The sequence below is a fragment of the Eucalyptus grandis genome, chromosome 7 (genome assembly GCF_016545825.1).
Source record: "Eucalyptus grandis isolate ANBG69807.140 chromosome 7, ASM1654582v1, whole genome shotgun sequence".
In the NCBI taxonomy this organism is placed as follows: domain Eukaryota; kingdom Viridiplantae; phylum Streptophyta; class Magnoliopsida; order Myrtales; family Myrtaceae; genus Eucalyptus; species Eucalyptus grandis.
Window position 1 is genome coordinate 50,683,807 of NC_052618.1, and position 20,840 is coordinate 50,704,646.

Sequence of the window (20,840 nt, forward strand, 5' to 3'; positions counted from 1 at the left end):
GGCCGGCCATCAAGTGGGACGGAAGAAAGAAGAAAAAAAGAAAAAAAGTGAAAAGAAAAAAAAAGATTTAAAAAAATAATATACGAAAATGTTTTATAATTTGGGATAAATGTGTAACGGGTATAAATTTGGGGTTTTTTATATTATGATTTTTTTTTTTTGATAAATATGTTACAAGCTATAAAATTTGGAGTTTTTTGTGTCACAAAAAAAAGTTAGTGATAAATTTATCATACTAGGCAAATTTTGGGATTTTTTGGTATCTTTTCCTTAATCTATATGTAATACCAACATGGCATGAATGCTTTGACTTTCCATTTATTATATGAAAACGGTATGAAAGGCTATTTTTTATTTTTATTTTTTATCGAGGTACCTAATCGAGAATAAAAATACGGAATCACCAAATAGAGATTCGTAATTTCAAAATGATAGTTGATAGATCTAAAGTTCATTCAATCAACGAGTCCAACTAATTTTATTTAGTAGCTACGCGCTTCAGTAGAAGGGTACCCAAAAAGATTCACATGCCCCTACTAACCCGATCAAATCAAGCCGCATTATTACATCCTAGAATGAAGAAACATGTCAAAACCACTAATTATCCCAACAACTATCCGATGTCATCTACACTAAGTAGCATAGAATTAAGGTGGAAAAAGAGGCCCTGGACTTACAAATCCTGTCTAAATCTCTAATCAGTAGATTCACGATTGACTACTACTACCTTTTTGAATCGTTTCACAGAAAAGGTTTCCATTTTACTAGAGCTTTTGTCAGTCATCATGTAGTTAGTTGGAATTCTAAGTCATAATTTGTGTATACAGGCTGCTTCAAGCTTTTGAGAATCATTTATATGCACTACTAGATATTGCACTTAGTCCATAACGATAGGATAGGCCTTGTTCAGGAGTGTTGGAATTATGATCCAATTTCTAGAAATACCTAGAATTTAGATGTTGATATATTTTGTAAAAAGCTTAGACTCCTCTAGAAATGCCGAGAAAGCTCTAGTCTACTAATGATATAGTTGGAGCCCGTGGCCTAGAATGAAAGCAAATATGAAAATCTCCGACAGAGCAGAGATATAATTCATGTCTAGAACGATTATTAAGCCTGATAAAGGCTTTGCAATCATTCATTCGTGCAAGTGGGTAGCAGAGCATAGAAAGCTTACACGCTTCCGTTATTGCTGGGTTAGCTGTCGGGCTTGCTTCTATTGGACCTGGAGTTGGTCAAGGTACTGCTGTGGGCCAAGCTGTAGAAGGTATTGCATTTTTAGAAATACTCCTCCGCCAACGCTTGTATCTGCCTATTTCCATCAACTTGATAAACTTATATATCCTGTGACCTATATCCTTGAATTATCCTACCTATCCTTATCCATCCTACCAAATGCCCGGCATATATACACTCGCACACAACATCAAACCACAAGCTACCGATATCAAAACCATGTTTCCGCACACACAGCCATATTTCAACAAGGAGCTTGGATGATCAAGATAATCGTCTACAAACTTCATTTTTTACGTTCCATATCGCCTGTTGACTGAATGGAACTCGAGAATTAGTTACTTAACTTTCATACTCGTTCATGCGTTTACGGAACCAAGAAGAAACTCAGGGATTTACAGAGGCAATGTGAGCTTTTGATTATACAGGCCACCTAGTGATAGATTCAGCCATCGGACCTTTTCCTTCTCCCAGACACGACAACCACTGCAGATCACTATCGTCTTCGCGAGATGTTGAAGTGACGGATACCAATCACGTTTTGTGCTGGATAGCACATTCTGGATTGAGTTTGAAGATCGTGAGTTTCACAGCAACAGCATGAGTCGAAGAGACAAAGCTGATTTTAACTATTTGGGCAGGGACAAAATCGAGTCGGTTTGATCCAAGCTGGGTCGAATAGACGATGCCGAATTTTAACTTCACCAAGCAGTCTGCATAACCACCAAAGAGTTGCAGCTTTATCACCAAGCTTTCTGCGGCCTATGGAACTTTCCTCGTCAATAAGCTATGGAAGGGAACGCGGCGAAAACCAGCATTATCCAAAGAGGGATGCCTTCTCTCAATAGAAGTCCTCGTTGAACTTAAGAATCTCCTGCAGACTTATCTCCGCTGATTTGAACCAACGCATGGACTCCTATGATTGTCGACATAAAGCCGGGCTTGAAGGAGTGGGAAGAGACTCTCATTCACCCCCAAATTCATCAAGGTAATCGCGAAGATCATCACTCACTTTTCATCGAATTCTCTGATAAAAAATACCGGATCACATGAATAAAATGATAGGAGACATGGGCGAAAGATTGAAAGCACCCAGAAACACATCTGAAGCACATTTCGACCGTCAAACTGAATGCACATAAATTGCGGCTGCAGAGATGCCGCATTTTGTCATGCCATACATGATTTCTCAAATTCTCTCAACATCTTTCGACATCAAGCTGCCGAGGACGCACTTGTTGTAAGATTATATACTACCATTCTCAGTCTATATAAACCCTATTGCTGGTGCATGCAAGCATGAGCTCGCTAGTTATACAATGTAATGCTTCTCCCCATGATCAGACCGGCGTTCGTCCTAGATGTAAAGCATGGAATGTGATGCTAAACGGGGTCCTCAACGCTAGAACACACGGGACGTCGTGCACTAACACTGAACTAGCAAATGTGTTCACGGACCAGATAGGAAGAGATAACTTTCAGGTGCTTCAGGAGCATGAAGTCCCCTGCGCACCTGAAAAGCCCATGACGTGTCCTTAATTTTGTGAACTTCGTGATTTTTCTTTTAAAATGATTTCTGGCCGCCTGGGGTGATTGCCTCAAATGGCGGGCTCAGTTTGGAACTAAAAATTCTCTGTTGAGGCAAATGTGAGATTTTCTTAAAATTACTGCTAATTATTTTAAAAGTTTAAGCTGTTAGATGAATGCTTGATTTAATTATATTATTCCAATAACCCCTAATATTTAGTCTGGTCTTTTTGCTTAGTACTAAACATGAACATATTTAATTGAGGTGACAAATGAGGTCTGAAAATGTTTGAATTCAGAACCTTCAGCTCTGATATTATGTGAAACTTTTGTAAGACTACTATTAACTATTCTAAAAGCTTAAATTGTTAGATGAATGCTTGATTTAATATTTAATTATTTCAATAATAAAGATCAATGTTCAAATACGAGAACACTTATACACAGCACTTCTACATTCAGTTCCATTCCACATATGGAAAAGTGAAGTCTGGGAAGCTGATGAAAATTCACCTGACGAAGGAGCAAATAGGGAAGAAGAAAGGCCGAAGAGCACCAAATTCCAAAACCATTAACGAAGGATGGGTTCGGTTCGGGCACTCAAGCTGGCCATGGCTTTCGGAACTAACCTGCATTCCTTCCGGACAAGTGCACGGCTCTATTCCAGCATCTGAAGCCGAACCAACAAAAAGGAGAACGCGTATCACCATCAACAAGCTAATTACCGAGAGAATTCTGGAGCTGGTCGCTGGGTGGGTATCGCTTTCAGAAAGAACCATTGAAATGAAAAGGAAGGAGCTCGAGTGCTTTCTACATTCGGCTCTTCCACTCGGACCTATCGATAATCTTATCGTATCGTATTATAATGTTGCATAAAGATGCGGTAAAATCAAAGTACAACGGCATCAATTGATTTCTTTTGTCAAAGCATCGATGTCATTTTATCTAGCAATAGGTGATGCTAAGATAACGGCAGAATAACGGTGCCTTTTGAACTACAAATTTCTTTTGGTACTTTGCTAGCATAATAGTCTTTAGGATACTATAAGAATAATAGTTTATCGCGAGTTACAAATTTTCAAAGAAAAGGTCTCACAACAATTTATAATTATTTGTGATTTGATATTTTGTGATCTAGTATGAGTTTGTTTGGTAACATTCCCCAAAATAACTTGTTATGTTCTTTTGTTCCTTGGAACAAAAACGAATAGAAATCTGTTTGGTGAGTTTTTTGTTTTTGGGAATAAAAATCCATTTTTTTGTTCTCAAGAATAGATTTGGAACAAAATCAAGAAATTAAAAAAAAAATGTCATTTCTTGCTCGAAGAGTAATTCCTATAATTAAATCTAATTTTTCTTTTCTCTTCTCTTTCGCTTCTTTCTTCTTCCTTTTGACCGATCATTGGCTTTGGCCATTGTCGACGACTAGTCGACGAGGGTCGGTGACCTTGCCGGAGTGTTGCTAGCCCTCGGCAATGTCGAGCCACGACGAGGCTTGGCCTCATTGGCCAGCACGAGATTGGGCCTCGCCAAGCCAATGCAAGGTCAACCTCACGCCGCTTGGGCTAGTTGTTTGGTGAGGCTCGCTTGGCCATTACAGGCTTGACCTCGCGCCCGACCACCACGAGCCTTCCGTGATCTCGCCTGGTCCTTGCCTTAGCCTAGCAAGGCTTCACGAGCTTGCCAAACCTCGCTCCGCCGGTCATCGCCCACCGTTGTGGTTGGTGACTCGGGTCACAAAGAAGGAGGAAGAAGAAGAGAAAAGGAAAAAGAAAATGAAAAAGAGAAAAATATAATAAAAGTATTAAAAAGTTAAAAGAAAAAAAAATTTAAGAACCTACTAAATGCATTTCAGTTATCAAGCGCGTTCTTTTGTTCAAAGCAATTGTTTTTGGAAACATAATCAGAAAAAAATCATTTATGATAAAAATTATCCTCGAAAATGGAATTGTTACTAAATGCGCTCTAAAATTATCATGCAATCATTTCTCATTTCTTTTCCTATCGACGCGATAATGTCACTATTTATTTATTTATTTATTTGGGTAAGAAGTAATAATATATAGAGCTTTGAACCAATAATTACAAAATCCGGCGCCACAAAACTTACACTTAGCAAGACAACAAGTTAGCGTGAGTGAGAGGGAACCGGATGCAAGAGAAGCACTGCGACAGCGGGGAACAAAGCACAGAACAGCCAAAATGAGGCAAAGGAATAGAGGAGAAAGGAGAAAGCCCCATAGGGCCAAAAAACTCCTAAACTAACTAAACCAGCAAAGAAGAAAGGAAAGAAACAAACAAAGACCACAAAATAGGTCCAACGCCGAAGACGACCTAGCGACGTATTGCCATTCAGCACCCGACTCTTTCCAAAAGTGGTCTACAAACGCTCCACGGATGTCTAAGGCTGCGCTGAATAAGGAGAGAATGCAAGGGCTTAACCCCCAACTACACTGGAGTTTTCTGTTCTTATGATTATCATCCACGTTCCTGAACGTTAAAGTTTTATCCTTGACAACTTTGATGAGATGATTTTTGACGGTGGCGATCGCGACAGAGTAGTTTCTGAACAGGACGTCATTCTTGTATCTCCAGATAATGTGACAAAGAGCACCAAACAAAAAACGGGCAATGGAGTGATAAAAGTCCTTACTCGAGAGAAACTTCATAGCCCATTGAAGGTTCTCTCGACTGTGTCCTATTCCGCTGTGGGAGATTGCATCCGCCGCCAAAAGAAAGCCATTTGGCCGTAATACAACACCGAAGTAGAGATGGTCGATGGAGTCCGGAGTTAGCTTGCAAAAAGCACAAACCTCGTTTCCACCCTCGCCATGCGACATAAGCAAGGTTTGGGTGGGAATACGATTCTTGATAATGAGCAAGAGATTAAATTAATATCTTGGGGGTGATAGCTTTGTTCCAGATGAAGGATGCCCGACTAATCTTATCCTTCCTTCTTCTAAGAGTATGCCACGTCGAGGCTACTGAGAAAATACCAGAAGTGCTATCAGTCCAAGTAAAACAATCCGGTGCCTTGAAGAGGATAGGGAGAGGTTGCTCTCAAGATTCAACCACTGCCCTAAAGGATTGTCCTGCTGGTGAGAAAAGATCAGCCACCGTTGCATGTCGGGGTAAACCTTAACTCATAATCATCGGATCCGAGCAAATAAGATGAAGTGGACCTCTCATGTGCCAGTGATCAAACCAAAGGGAAGTTGATTGGCTGTCTCCGATCTTCCAATAAAAGAGAGCCGAATTCGGTTCTAGGTATAGGATTCTCTTCCAAGCCCAAGAACAAAAGGACGGCACCTCAACCACCCAAAAACTCTTATTTTTCAAGAAAGTTGAGTGGATCCACCGCACCATAATAACTCTTTGTCTGTGAATAGAATCCAAATATGCTTGAGCATCGCAGCCTTGTTGCAGTCCCTCAGCCTGCGAATTCCAGGACCCCCTTTCTCTTTTGGGAGGCATACGTCGTCCTAGGAAACTTTCGCTCCACCCTTCCCAAGTGTCGGTCCCCTCCATAGAAATTGTCTGAGGATCTGCTCAATATGATCCAACACTGCAAAAGGAATGGTGAAAACACTGCGCCCACTAAGCTTGGATCGCATGAATAACTAATTTTATTAACTACAATTTCCGCAGAAAGAATAGAAATCTCTCGATTCCAGGATTGGACTCTGGCTGTTATGCGATCAACTAGCGACACACAGTCCGTTTTGTCGAGTCTCGATGAGATGAAGGAACCCCTAGGTACCGTATCGGTAGCTTACCTTCGACAAATCGAAAGGTACGAAGAATCTTATTCCTTGTCATCACCGATCCTCTAGCAAGAAATATTTCACTTTTTTGTTGTTGTTTGGCTTGTCCACTCCATGTCGAGAAAATATCCATACCTTCCTTAAGGAGAGAGCGAAGGAATGTCCGCTCGGCAAAAAAGAAAGACATCATCCGCAAAGAAGAGATGAGACAATCTTGTAGCCTTACATCTCCAGAAAAAATTGAAATTAGGTAGTTTTGCACGAGTGCTGAGAATTCCCAAGAAGACCTCCATAACCAATGTGAAGAGGTAAGGAGACATGAGATCGCCTTGACGAAGTCTACGGCCACTAAGGAAGAAACCATGGAGTTCCCCATTGAGAGAGATGGAAAACTTTGGAGTGTGCACACACACCATAATGAGCCGAGTGAGGTGGTATGGAAATCCAAATGCACGTAGAACCAATTCAAGAAAGTCCCAGTCGATCGTATCATAAGTTTTCTAAAAATCCACTTTCACCGCATATTTATGGATATATGACTAACGATGAAAACCAGCAAATAATTCCTGTGCAAGAAGTATATTATCCCAGATTCGTTGGCCTTTGACGAAGGCATTATGAGAAGGACTGATAGCATCGTGAAGAATTGCAGCAACTCGATTAGCTAACATCTTGGTAATACATTTGTAAATTGTATTGCAACAGACTATAGGTCTGTAATCATTCACCGAGGTCGCATTAGGCACTTTAGGGATCAACACTAGGATGGTGTTATTAATCTCTCTGAGAAGGCGTCTTGTGATGAAAAAATCTTTTACCGCTTCAATAACCAGTGGCCTTACCAGCTCCCAATTGCTCTTAAAGAACTCAACTCTATACCCATCTGGCCCAGGAGCCTTTCTACGGGCTAGGGAGAAGAAGGTATCATGAATTTCACTATTTGAGAAGGGTCGAGAGAGAAAACTAACCTAATCTTTGCTGAGAGGGCATTGAATAACTTGATGCAAATCCGATAGAGTAGGGCTAAATGATTGGGCACGCAGTGCGAATAACTCCTAAAAGTGAGAGACAAAAGTGTCCTACATAAGGCTTGGTTCAGAGATCAACTGACCATTTATGTTGAGAATTGAGAGAATCCTATTCTTTAGTTGTCTTGTCTTAACGGAGTGATGAAAGTACTTTGTATTTCTATCACCATTCTTGAGCCATCTGATTCTTGATTTTTGTCTGAAGAAAGACTCCTCTTGACTCCTCAACTCCATATAGGTCCTCTAATGAGATCTTTCCAACTTTGTGAAGAGTTCACTAGTCGGGGCTTGTTGTAGGCCAACCTGGGCTAATCTAAAAGCATTCCTGGAGTCTGCAACCCTCTCGGAAATGTTGGAGAATGACTCCCTATTGAGCTGCTTAAGACGGCCTTTGAGGGTCTTCAGTTTGCTCACCAATCTGTACATCGGGATCCCCGCTATTGGTTCACTCCACACTTGTGAAACAATATCCTGAAAAGAAGGATGATCCATCCGTAATTCAAAAAAAGAACTTGAAAGGCTTCCTTCATAAACTGGGTTGAACAACCTTAACCACCATTGGCGAGTGGTCTGAAATTCCCGGTGGGAGAAATGATGCTTCTAAGTATGAGAATTGGAAACTCCATTAAGCATTAACTAACACCCGGTCAATATTTCTAGCCTTGCGATTAGCCCCGGAAGAGGTGGACCAAGTGAATTGAAATCCAACATACCTCAAGTCCTCAAGCTCCGCCTAAACCACGCACTGATTAAACTCATCAAATGAGGGTCGCCATGTATTTGAACTCCCGATCCAATCTGACAGGTCTCTAATGGCATTGAAGTCACCAGCCACCATCCATGCCACGTCCCGTACACAAGAACTAATTCGGATCAAGTCCGCCCACAAAGGTCTTTTAGAAATAAATGAATGTTCAGCATAAATCACCGAAGTGCAGCAATACAATCCCAACGTGAGAAGTTTCACTTTGCCGTGGATCGCCTGACTATTGGAAGAGATCACTTGAAACTCAACTAGTGACGGGTCCCAACCAACCCAAATCCTACCCCTATGAGAATATTCATAATTAACAGTCCACATCCAACCTGACAGAAGCCCAGTAGATATGGAACGAAATAGATACTCCGGCACCTTAGTCTCCACTAAACCAAGTAGGCAAAGGCTGTTATAGTTAACCAGGTTTCTAACCTCGGCTTGCTTCAACGGGTTTATAAGACCTCTAATGTTTCCACAACACAAATATATATATATATATATATATATATAATATAATATAATATAATATAATATAATATAATATAATATAATCAAGCTATAACAAGAGCTACCGAGGAGGTAGGGTGCCTACCTCTGTTTCGGATGCTTCTGGCGATGATTTGCTGGTGCTCCTTACTTCACCATCGGGATTGGATTCGGAATTAAAGCATGTAATCTATCCTAGATAGTCTCTACTTTCGTTGGACCAACCTTCAAGGGAGGGCTGGATTGGCAGGGAGATTCGATATCATCCTCCTTAGAGCACAAATTCCAACTCCTCACCTTGGTCGCTAATCAGTGCAGGGCCTTTCTTTAGCTTGGAATCATCTTCTACGGAGGCGAGCGGTAGGACCACTTCTAAATGGCGTTTTGGAGGTGCACTCGATCCCCTTTGAGGCTTACGAATAGCCTTCTCCGGAGGAGGAGCTTGAAACGAAGCAGGGGTTTTGAACCATCTGGTTTGTCCCTCCTTGCTAGAATTGCCCTGGCGGGAGGATGTTCTCTCTTTCAAAGGCTGGTGCTTCTTCTTTCTTCCTTTTACTTGCTTCCAAGGCTGTTCCAGATCAGCCTGAACTTCTGCAACAACCGGTTCAGGGATGGGGTCAGTAGCAGGGGCCAAAGGAGTGGAGACAATTGGGCATTGATGTTGATTTGTATATGTAGTAGCTGGGGTGGGGTTGGGGCCAGCAATAGGGATCGCTGGTGTTGGATCGGCCAGAGGTTGCCTTGGAACTCTATTCCATTCGAGGGGGTTTGGTGCACGGGGTGGAGCTTGATGCGGCTTGTGGCCGGATGTACCATAGACCGGGCATTTAGCTGGGAGCCATTCGAAATCAATTATGATGGAGTGAGAAACTCCTTTCAAGACCACTTCAACGGTTCTACATCTTTGCTGGTTCACCTGGATTTCAACACAGACCCTAGCAAACGAAACCATTTTCATTTGGTCTGTACGTTGGTCCACATACAAAGGCTTTCCGACCACGCCGCAATAGTACTTATTGTGGTAGCAAGTTCCTCAAGCAAATCCAAACCGGAACAGAGGATTGGTTGTCCCTCTCGAGGTCCATGAATGGCTCCCATTGGCGGAGAATGAGCAGCACTCTTGTTACGGTGATTGTCCCATCTTCTAGAATCTTCCTCCGAAACATAGGGTCGGGAATGTGAAAGAAGAGGAATCCATGATCATTGGCCATAATTTCCACTAGATTGGAACTCCAAGCACCTTTTAATGAATGCTCCGTGAGTCCGAGCGAGAGTCTCCTTCCTATGAGATATCCAACTAAACATTCATGGCATTTCGGGTCGACCGCATCAAGTATCTCATTAGCCAACCTAACAACAGCTTTGCCGTCTACGAAAGTTGGTGGAATGTATGACAAATTTGATCCTTTCACCGCAAGTCGGGCTACATTTGCCTATGTGCGTGCCAAGGGAGCCTGCTGTCCAGTATGACGAAGCACAGGGGCTTGCGGATGCTTAGAAGCCAACTGCATGCGACTTCATCCTTTAGAACGATGCTAGCGATGGGGTGCCTCTTGCGGGGCTTGCTGTTTGTTCATTTGTCCAGTAGGGCCAGTCTTTGAGGCTGTGGCTATGAGCAAATCTGGTTGCTCGAAGGTGTGCCATTTCAAGGGAATGGGTTGGAGGCCCCTTTGAGGTACCAACAACAAGCCGGTCTTCTTTAGTGCTATTTCTAGCCTCAACGCCAGATTTGTAGACATTTTATTGAACACTTGAATTGTAGCTTGATCGAAGCCAAAGAAGGACCATCGACAAACAAGACTTACTCGGACCGGATTGAGTAAATAGCACAAGAGGAAGGAGAGCCAACTCTTAGCACAGTAGCATAGCAAGAACACTAGTAGAAATTGGACTAATACAAAACGCAGAAGCATAAGTCGAGTAGCTGGGATAGCAAGAACTGAGATAGAGATCACGAGGAAGGATGCTGCACAGAGGGTCAGTAGGTCGACCCTATACGACTTCAGCCTCCAAAGATGAGGCCATTCCACCGGCCGGATCCACCTCACCCGTAGAAGTTATCTTGATAGAGTAGACGCACGCACGTCCATATCCTGGTGGGTCTCGAAATGTAGAGCAACCCAGGACAAATCCTTCAGTGGGGATGTAAAGGAAGGTAGTAGGAGTCCACCCACCAAAAATCAGTCCATACCCACCGTTGGAACACCCGGGAAACGAAGGAAACCAGAGTAAAACTAGATTCGAAAACTAGAGCAGGAATAGCCCTAGGGAAGATGATAACTTTTGATGTAGACTAGATCTATCAAATCCCTCTGGTGGGGATGTAGAGGAGGGTGAGAAGGATCTTCCCTCCAAAAATTAGCCCATTTTGATGGCTAGATCTCCGGGAATAAGCATCACAGGAGACTTGCCGTTAGATTGTCAAAGCTCCGAGAGAGAGAACGCCCTGCTCGAACCCGTACGACAATGCCACTCTCTTTTATCTCTCCTCTTGGTGTTTTTTCAGAAAGAATTCATTTCCAGTGAACAACTCTTGCTCTCGAGCAAAGCCCTCGCAAGTCCCAGCTCATCATCATCCTCTGCCACATTGTCATCCTCGTCAGACCTTACAAAATCCAGCATGGGCCCCTTGACACATACTCCACCACTAGCCACAATCTCCATTGTCCTCTTGTGCCGCATTAACATCCTCGGTGTCGGCTGGGGAGGGCAAGGTGGAGATGGACGAGCAAAGCGGTGGTAGAGGCAGTTCAGATGGCGTGGTGAGCGATGGAGGACGATGGTGGTGCCGACGCTTAGGATGTCCATGCGGCGCGAGAGGACGATGGAGATTGTGGCTAGTGGTGTTGTGCGTGTCGAGGGCCCCATGCTGGATTTCGTGAGGCCCGATGAGGATGACGATGTGGCGGAGGATGATGATGAGCTGGCACTGGAGGCATTCGTGAGTGGAGCTTATGACTGAGGTTGACGATGAGTTGGCACTGGTGAGGGCTTTGCTTAAGAGCAAGAGTCATTTGCTAGAGAAGAATTTTTTTCGGAAAAACGGCAGAGGAGAGACAAAAGAGAGTTGCATATTAGCGTTTGCTAGGAAAAGAAATTTTTGGTTCAAAAGGCTGCGTTATGTAAAATCTCATGCATACTCCGTTGGATTAATATGTTGTTAATAACAGGTGTAGACAAAGCTCGTGAGGGATTTTCATTTAGACATAAATAACCCAATTCGTACTATCGCTTAATACATAAAACGACAGTGACTTGACTATATAGGCCAACAATAGTTCTAGGATAGTAGAGATGGATGGTAATAGACTATACTGAGTTGGGAAGGTACGCGCTCATTGTATGGCCAACAATAATGAGAACATTAGTTTTTTAGGTGGAGGGGTTTGTGATATCTCAAATCCTAAATTAGTTGGGAGAGACCTTTTAAATAACCATTATAATTTGTTATAGAGATATTTCAAGAAGATTAGAATTTTGAGTTGGGGATTGACATACTTTGAATGACATTCGAGGTAAATGGATGTGATGAAATGCAGTTATTTATAATCAAAGAGGATCCGAACCCGGTTCTCTTAGGTGATGAGGTTATTCCTCCTTGTCTTCTTTATCAAATGCTCCAAAAAGTTGCTCTCACTTTGCTTATGCTTAGGGAACATGAGAAGAGGAAAATGTCAATGCATTGCTAGAAGGGGGATTTGTTGAAAATTTCTTATAATATGATCTTACATAATTAATTAATTTTCTATTTTAAATAATTGGGTTAATGGATATTCCAATATTTGTTAAACCCTTGAGAGATTTTATTGAATTGAGTTTTGGCATCTATTAATAATGGGCCTAGTTGAGCACCAAAGTGTAGGCAATTGTGTTTAACTGAAACCCGTAATGAGAAGGGCCTAGTTAATATGCTATTGATTATAGTTGAGCACCAAAGTGTAGGCAATTGTAGGTTATACCTATCAATTGCTTGAATCCCATTGAAAGTCGCTATATCGAAATATGTCATAGAGAGGAAGATCTCGGCATTCCAATAGATTTCTAATTATAGGTTAATCTATTTTTCTTTAAGTGAAGCAATAGCTTAAATAAGTACGCTTTAATTCCATTGTGCTTATCGATTTCGGTGTTTTACAATCATATATGCATCCGATCCTTATTGATGATTAGTTGTTTATGTCAATAATTTTCTATATGTGGTATCGTGAGCAAATCATATATGATTGTAGAACCCATTTTTTATTTTTATGAAAAAATTCGAAATTTTCCTCTTTGAGCCGAATATGGATGTTATTTTTTTGTGTGATTTTTTTTTTTTTTACTTGATTGTATCTGAAATCTTAGGGTTTTTTTTTTTTACATGTTGAGATCTTTCCAACCATATATAATTTGTATAATTTTGTTGAGAATTGAGAGAGAATTTTAAATGTATAAACCCTAGAATTTTCAAATTACTTGCAATTAATTGATGTTCGTTGTAAATCATTATATGGGTATTGTTATATATATATACATGTTTTAGCATCCTTTTGTTGTATTAAAGTAAGTTTTTATAGCTTAAATTTAAGAAATCCGAAATTTGGCCGTGGGAGGTTTAGATTCGAAACTTTGAAGCTTGAATTTGAAGATTTTCTTGTTTTTCTTCATTTAATTCAATCTAATTAATTATATTGATGTTATATGCAAGACCCATGGAGAAATTTCATCAAAAATCAAGTTAATTTGTGTTTTTGGAGCTTCAGGTCAAAACGGGTCGTGTGACCCGGTTTGCAAGAAATTCGGGACTCGGCTGGAGGTTGAAAAAGACCTTAGCTGGGCTTGGGCCGAAGCCCTAGTTTATGATTCGCCTAGGCCAAAATATGGGCTTATTAATGTTCTGATTTTGGGTGTGAGCCCAAAATCCTGGACTTGTATGTTGGGCATAAGCCCATTTTATTTCATTTAGTTTTGTGCCCAATCGTGGGCCATATTAATAAAAGAAACAATGGACCTAAAGGAGCGAAAAGAACAACTTGGGCTGGGTGAAGGTTGGGCCCCGCGAGAGAATCCTTGATTCGGGCTGCTTGTGGGTTAAGGCCCGCGGGTGGGTCCCAAATATTAAAATAATAATAATTTTTTTTTTTAAATTGTGGCAAAAGTTGTTGCTTGAAAAATGCAATATGATCTTTGGAAGCACATGTAAAATGTTTCATATTGTTTGATGAATTTTGGGCATAAATTTTTGAAGTTCCCTATTGAAAAAAAAAAAAAATTAGTATATACAATTACTTGCTCGAAATGAGGTTATTGTGTATATTAATTTGACAAAAAACATGAAGATTAATTCCCATATTTGAAAGATGGGGATGTATAATTGATTTAAAGTATTTATTTGTCCAAAGGGGATAAATGTTTTGAAAATTACATGTAATTATCCTCTATATTGATATTATGGAGATGCATGATTTAAATGATTTGTCTGCCTAAATGGGATAGATTCTTGACAATTATATGTAATTCTCCTTGTTATTGTTTTATAAACTTCATACTTTGGAAAATAATGGTGCGTTGTATACTCTACCCAAAGGGAGTTCGCAATGTACTAATTATTTTTGCTAAATTGCTTATTACATAATTGATCTTATTGGATTATGTGTGACAAACAGTTATCTTTGTTGTAAACAACAATAATGCCACGATTGAAATGTTAATTGGATCAAATGTTATACTATTAAAGACTTTCAAAACGACCTATTTTGTTTAAAGAACACGTAAAGAATGTAGGTGTTATAAAGAATGTAGGTGTTATAGAGATTTTTTTTTTTTTTTTAGATTTTTTTTTTTTTTTTTTTTTTTTTCATTAGTAGGAGTTATATGATTTGTATTTTTGGATATTATAGTTATATGCAAACTAATAATGCTTTTATGATGTTTGTTAAAACATTTTTTTAATGATCAATATTGTTGATTCTATTGTTATCTTTTCTCCTATTGATTGGGAAGTAGAAGTATAAAATAGTATTTTTCAACAATTTTAGTTTAAAGATAACTAGATGTTACTGATTATGAGATCTCGTGTTGGATTGTGACATAATTGTGCAATTTCACGTTGTTTAGAAATTTCGTTAATGTAGTTTCATGTCGTTGAGAAATTGCATTGAGGATCGATAAAAAATAATATTTATTTTGATTATATGTTGACACTATTTCTTACTACACTACTAGGCCCATAATCCATGAAAATATAATATTTATTACATGTGATTATGGAAGATTATGTGTTGTGAAAACATATTGATCTCCATAGTCTTATACTAAGGTTATATAGGATTTGATTGGTTTTGAGATGCCGTTATTTAAATATTATTTTTTTAAAGTTGTGGCCACATAAAAAAAAGATTTCAGTTATTAATCCGATAGTGTCATTTTTAATATAAAATCATTTTCAAAATAAAATAAGTTAATTAATGTAGCCTAAGTGGGAGAATGTTAGAAATTTCTAATAATATGGATTACATTAATTAATAAATTTACCATTTTAAATAATCGGGTTAATGGATATTTCAATATTTGTTAAATCCTTGAGTGATCTCATTGAATTGGTTTTGTCATCTAATAAGCTTAATTGTGTAACAAAAGTGTAGGCAATTGTGTTAACTGAAACCCGTAATGTGAATAAGACACGTTATTAATTAGGGTTTGCTAGATCTTTCTCTAACCTATAAAAGGGTAGGTTATTGCTTGAATTCCATTGAAAGTTACTATATCGAAATAGGTCATAAAGATCTGGCATTCCAATAGATCTCTAATTATCAAGTTGATCTATTTTTCTTCAAATGAAACAATGGCTCAAACATGTACGCTTTAATTCCGCTATGCTTATCGAATTCAGTGTTTTACAGTCTTATATGGATTCAATTCTTCTTGATTGATTAGTTGTTTATGTGAATAATTTTCTACGGGATTTACTCGGATTAGAAGCTAAAGCAAGGGTGTTTTATTTCGATTCAATATTACATGAGCAGCACTATACAGATGTGAATGGCCAGATGAATATCTCTAACATATTCATCCATTTATTAAGAAACATTACGGCTCGCGACCGCAACAAATGATATATAAGCTCGAACACATAAAGCTTCTGATCACCTCACCATCCCCAGAAGGAGAATTTCCCGAGAGGTTTTAGGCCAGGACCCTCTCTGGCCTTCATGAGCAAAACCCTAGCCCAAGCAACCCATGCTTCCCAGGACATCCTCTTGTCCCAGGGAGTCCCCCACTCCAGCAGCAGCCTCAGCCCGGCCTCGGCCTCCATCTCCGCCTCCTCGTACCGCCCTTTCCCCAAGTACAGCTGCCCCAGCACCACCCGCGGCTCCCCGATGAACGGGTTCTTCTCGATGCTTTCCCTCAGCCTCCTTTCCACCGCGTCGTAATGCTCGGCTCCTCCCGACTTGCTCGCCTCGCACACCGCTTCCCAGTACTTGTCCCTCGCCTCGATCTGGTCCCTCGTGCCAAGGACCCTCGAGCACGACTGGAACACCGGCGGCACCACGAGTTGGATGTCCTCATCCCGCTCTTTGGATGGCAGCTTGGAGTCGGCGTTGCTTGTGTCCATCTTCTTCTCGAGCATGGAGATCTCTTCCTCTCGCTATGAGCATGTAGACTGCGGCCATCCTCGACATCGAGTTCATCCAGAGCCCGGGCTTTCCATCCCCGGGCCACAATGCCCAGAAATTGTTCCCGGTTAACTCCAACCGCCCGTCGCTGTTCTCGAACAGCGTGTCCTGAAAAGTTAATCGGTCAATCTCTCGACACAACAAGACTCAGAACGAGGTGAGAATTTAGAGAGAAAACTCGAATATAACAGATTGACTCATTTGTTTATAGTGGTGATATGTCCGACATACCAGACCAAATCAACAGCAATGGTAATGAATAACGGATCTGGGTATGATGACAAGGCAACCATTACCTGAAATCCAAAGAAGTAATCGCTGAAATCGGCCATGATCATTATCAAGAGAATGGCGACCACCCTCCTCGAAACGAGCACGTCCTCTCCGGTCTTTCCGTCCTTCATCAATACCCCTGTGCAGGCAACAGAGACTGGACCTTCGTCCGCCAGGCCTCATCGCCTTTGAACTCTCCCTTCTTCTTGGCATTCTGGAGGGACATCTCTGAGAACTTCAGATGCTCGACAAGCTCCAAGTCCTCGTAGCGGAAGAGCAGGTCGTCGAAGATAAAAGTCACCTTCGGGAGAACGCAGTAGAGGTAGACGAGGCGCTCGGCAGCATCGCCCACATGGCTGCGGACGACGTCACGGCTGGTGTTGGGTTCGAAGAGGGCCAGGTCAATGGTGGGGTAGGGGGAGTAGGCGGAGTGGAACATGCCGGCGAGGCAGACGGCGTCAGGGGCCCCCCAGAGACGGAGGATGCGGTAAGTGTTGACGTGGTGCTCAAGGAAGCTGGTGGTCTTGTGCCAGCACTCCCCGACACCGGCCGAGCGGAGAGTGGCCACAAGGGAGGGGAGGCGCGGGTCGATGACCTCAAGCTCCCCACGCAGGAAGGGCCGCGCGTCATCGAGGAGGGCTTGGAGGTCGGTGGTGGTGGTGCGAGGCGAGAGAGATTGCGGTGGTGCTGTGGAGACCATAGTCGGGAGGAGATGTAGTTTAAGATCAAGGTTTTCTTGTGAACAAGAGTTTGTGTTTGTTGAGATATTTGTAGTGTCTTTTGGAGGAGTGCGTGATTGCTGCTGGTCTTAGCTAAAGATCAAAGATCGAAATGAGAAAAAAAATGTCACAATTTAGGTGCTTATGATATAAAAAGGAGTTTCTAAAATAATATGTGCAGGGTTAAAATAGCTAGCGACCCGTGTACATATCACTTTATTTTTTAACTGCTTTCACTTAATTTAAGTTATGTGACGTAATTTAGATTAACACATAGAATGCAATGCCGATTCATTCTTTTTGGGTTTTCTTATTTATGAAATAAATCCTAAACTCAACATAGACATGACTTGAATCGACTGTTATTGTTTTATGTGTCCTAATCTAACATGCACTAATGAACTAGTATAAAATCCTAAATGACACGATACTATTCTATGATAATCTATAGAGAAAAAACTACTAAAAATCCTAAACTTTACCTAGTATGACAAATTTACTCCGAACTTTTTTTTTGCAACACAAAAAATTCTAAACTTTGCCAATTGTGACATATTTACCCCAAACTCTATGGCTAAAGGGCATTTTCATCTCTTAATTTTTAAATAATTTTCTTTTTCTTTTCCTTTTTTTTTTGTTCATTTTTCTTCTTCTTTCTTCCCTTCGCCAACCATGGCTGAAGGAAGCCAAACTTAGGCGAGGGCTGCCCTTGCTGGCGTCAGGCGAGGGTTGCCCTCGCTAGCCCTCACCAGATCTAGCGAGGGCGATTTGGTGAGGGTGACCCTTGCTCGATGCAGGTGAGGGTAGCCCTCGCCTAGGTCAAATTTAGCAAAGAATGCCCTCGTTTGATGTCGATGAGGGTTGCCCTTGCCAGCCCAAGCGAGGGCCACTTTCGCCTGTGTTGGGCGAGGGCGGACCTCCCCGGATCTGGGGAGGGCAACCCACACTTGATGCTAGTCAGGGCGGTCCTCGCCTGAGTTTGGCTTCCCTCCGTTGGCCATGGTGGAGGGAAGAGAGAAGAAAAAAGAAAAAGAAAAAAAAAAAAAAAAAAGAAAAAGAAAAGAAAAGGAAAATTAATTTTAAAAATTAAAGGCGAAAATGCCTATAGTTTGGGATAAATGTGTCACACGGGTACAAGTTTGGGGTTTTTAATGTTACAAAAAAATTGGGATAAATGTGTCACAATTGATAAAGTTTAAGGATTTTTTGTATCATAAAATAAATTTAGGATAAGTTTATTACAATAGGCAAAGTTTAGGGTTTTTAGTAACTTTTTCCTAATCTATATGCAATACCAACATGGCATGAATGCTTTGACTTTCCCGTTATTATATGCAAACGGTATGGAAGGCTAACTTTTTTTTATCGAGTTACTTAATTGAGAACAAAGATACATAATCACCAAATAGAGATTGGTAATTTCAATGATACTTGATAGATCTAATGTTTATTTAATCAACGAGTCCAACTAATTTTATTTATTAAGCTACGCGCTTCAGGAGAAGGGTACCCAAAAAGGTTCACATGCCCCTACTAATCCCATGAAACCAAGCCGCATTATTACATCCTAGAATGAAGAAACATGTCAAAACCACCAAGCCGCATTAGTACATCCTAGAACGAAGAAACATGTCAAAACCACCAACTATCCCAACAACTGTCCGATGTGTGATCTACCCTAAGTAGCATAGCATAAAGAAAAAAAAAGGCCCTGGACTTTACAAATCACGTCTAATCGCTAATCAATAGATTCACGATTAACTACTACTACCTTTGAATCGTTTCACAGAAAAGGTTTCCCATTTTACTAGAGCTTTTTTCTGTCATTATGTACTTAGTTGGGGTTCTAAGTCACAATTTGTGTATATAGGCTGCTTCAAGCTTTTGAGAATCATTTATATGCACTACTACAGATTGCAATTAGTCCATAATGATAGGATAGACTACTTACAGAGTTGTTCAGGAGTGTTGGAATTCATGATCCAATTTCTACAAAAATCTACAATTTAGATGTTGATATATTTTATAAAAAGCCTAGACTCCTCTAGAAATGCCGACAAAACTCCAGTCTACTAATGATAGTTGGAGCCCGCGGCCTAGAATGAAAGCCAAAAAATGAAAATCTCTGACGGAGCAGAGATATAATTCATGTCTAAGTCGGTTATTAAGCCTATATAAAGGCTTTGTAATCGTTCATTCGTGCGAGTGGGTAGCAGACCATAGAAAGCTTACATTTTTAGAAATACTTCTCCGCCAACGCTTCTTTTTATCTCCTATTTCCATCAACTTGATAAACTTATATATCCCGTGACCTATGTCCTTGAATTATCCTACCTTGTCCATCCTCTACCAAACGTGTCCTGCATATATACACCTGCACACAACATCAAACCACAAACTATCAATATGAAAACCACGTTTCCGCACGCAGCCATATTTTCAATGAGGAGCTGTAGGCCGTCGAAACTGCTTCCCAAGTTCGACATAGTTAGAAACTCAAATGTCTTAAAGGAGAAGACAAAGATTTGCATACCTGATTTTAAATCCATGGGTCTATGACCCTCAGTACCCTAGCTCGATGAGACCGCCCTCATGAGTGTTCCTTATGTGAGAAAGTGGGTGTGTATGCGTATTGAACCGCAAAAAGTGAGAGCTAGATGATGGTCCTTAGCTTATTTATAGAGTTTTGGATGGGCCCTCTCATTACGGGCTAGGTCAACTCGACCCACACAAGCCAAGTCTATATTCGACTATCAAGAAACCTTATATCCTATATTATTAGATCAACTCTGTAAAAACGGTTAATTACAATCTCAATTAATGTAGCCCATATCAGGAAAATTCTACGGGAGCTTCCCATGATCATAAAAATTGTCCACGAAAATTGTCCACGAACTTCATTTTTGACGTTTCAAATCGCCTGTTGACTGAATGGAACCTCAAGAATTAGCAACTTAACTTTCATACTTGTTCATGCGTTTCCGGAACGAAGAAGAAACTCAGGGATTTACAGAGGCAATGTGAGCTTCTGATAATGCAGGCCACCTAGTGATAGATTCAGCCATCGGACCTTTTTCCTTCTCCCAAACATGACAACCACTGCATATCACTATCGTCTTTGCGAGATGTTGAAGTGAGGGATATTGATCACGTTTTGTGCTGGATAGCACATTCTGGATTGAGTTTGAAGATCGTGAGTTTCACAGCAACAGCATGAGTCGAAGAGAAAAAGCTGATTTTAACAATTTGGGCAGGACAAAATCGAGTCGGTTTGATCCAAGCTGGGTCGAATAGACGATGCCGAATTTTAACTTTTCCAAGCAGTTTGCATAACCACCAAAGAGTAGCAGCTTTATCACCAAGCTTTCTGCGGCCTATGGAACTTTCCTCGTTAA

The 20,840-nt window shown here is 40.8% G+C and overlaps 1 pseudogene; it reads right to left on the reverse strand.

Moving 5' to 3' along the window:
• Window positions 1-15,751: 15,751 nt before the first annotated feature.
• Window positions 15,752-17,536, reverse strand: LOC120296349 (annotated as a pseudogene).
• Window positions 17,537-20,840: the final 3,304 nt, after the last annotated feature.